This window comes from Mirounga leonina, unplaced genomic scaffold, assembly GCF_011800145.1.
Source record: "Mirounga leonina isolate KUSES-001 unplaced genomic scaffold, KU_Mleo_1.0 Mir_53, whole genome shotgun sequence".
Lineage (NCBI taxonomy): Eukaryota > Metazoa > Chordata > Mammalia > Carnivora > Phocidae > Mirounga > Mirounga leonina.
Window position 1 is genome coordinate 19168545 of NW_023270807.1, and position 1662 is coordinate 19170206.

A 1662-nucleotide genomic window follows, 5' to 3' on the forward strand; every position below is an offset into this window, starting at 1 on the left:
TCCTTCCTTCCTTCCTTCCTTCCTTCCTTCCTTCCTTCCTTCCTTCCAAGATTTTATTTATTTATTTGACAGGGAGAGAGAGACAGTGAGAGAGGGAACACAAGCAGGGGGAGTGGGAGAGGGAGAAGTGGGCTTCCCGCAGAGCAGGGAGCCCAATGCGGGGCTCAATCCCAGGACCCCAGGGTCATGACCTGAGCCAAAGGCAGACGCCACCCAGGCGCCCCAGCCCTCAGTTTTTCTTAAGGTGGAATTGCTTTATAATTAGGGATAGATTTGGTATGTCTGTGGAGGTGAATTCAGAGTCTTCCTACATTGCCATCTTGGACTGGATCTTCTCCATTTTTAATTTTCTGAGAAATCTTCATACTGCTTTCCACAGTGATTGCATCAATTTACATTCCCATCAATAGTGTACAAGAGTTGCTTTTTCTCTACATTCATGCCAACACTGGTTATTTATTGTCTTTTTGATATTAGTCATTCTGACTGGTATAAGGTGATATCTCATTGTGGTTTTGATTTGCATTTTCCTGATGATGAATGGTGTTGAGCATCTTTTCATGTGTCTGTTGGCCATCTGGATGTCTTCTTTGGAAAAATGTCTCTTCAGGTCTTCTGCCCATTTAAAAATCAGATTATTTGCTTTTTTGGTGCAGAGTTGTATAAGTTCTTTATGTATTTTGGAGGTTAACTCCTTTGGATATATCCTTTGCAAATATCTTCCCCCATTCAGTAAGTTGTATTTTCATTTTGTTGATGGTTTTCTTTGGCATGCAAGGCATGCAACAAGAATATTTCCACAATGATTGTAAAGAAGCCACTCAAAGTACCAATGACATCCTCAACAGACATATCTTGCCACTCCTTCAAAAGAATAGCTGAACAAGTTAAAACCAATGTTGTAAAGAATACATAATATATTGGGAGTCACAATGGAAGGGTTGACTATATCCAGGGTAATTTAGATAATTAATCTGTGTGCTCACACAGACTATAAAGCTCAGCAGCAGGATCCAGGCCAGGGGATGTCACAGCACAGTCTTTCCAGCAAACAGCTCTTTGACAGCAATGTCCAGGCCCTTAACACAGGAGGCTGAAAACACTCCGATTACAGATCAGGTTGTTATGGACAGAAGAATGTTTGTCTGTCCATGGTGAGGTCCCACAATGAAGATTAAGATCAATGACATAATGATCACAAAACTTGGATCACTTAGCTTGTGAGACATTTCACTTAAAGTCTCTATCTCCTCTTCTTTTGGAGCATGAATGACCGTAACTGTAGACCCTAGAATGCTTAGCAAACATCCATTTCTTCCCATGAAGACTGAGTCATTCAGCAAGTATGATGAAAGAATGGCACTTACTAGGACGCTGAGAGCTTCTAACGGAGTCACTAGGGTGGTTGGTGCAAAGGCATATGCAGCAAAGTTGGCTGCCTCATCTGCTCCCATTGATAGCAATTCAGCCCAGCACAACCATTCTTTTTTCTTAAATTTAATTTTATTATGTTATGTTAGTTACCATACAGTACATCATTAGTTTTTGAGGTAGTGATCCATGATCCATTGTTTTCAGATAACACCTATTCTTTAAGATATGCATGGCCACCTTGACCTGTTCTCATGGACCCTTTTCTGGCAAATCACAGAACACCCTCTT

General features: G+C 41.0%; 1 pseudogene; it reads right to left on the minus strand.

The window, feature by feature from the left end:
• Positions 1–1454, minus strand: part of LOC118000931 — a 1959-nt pseudogene extending 505 nt beyond the window's left edge.
• Positions 1455–1662: the final 208 nt, after the last annotated feature.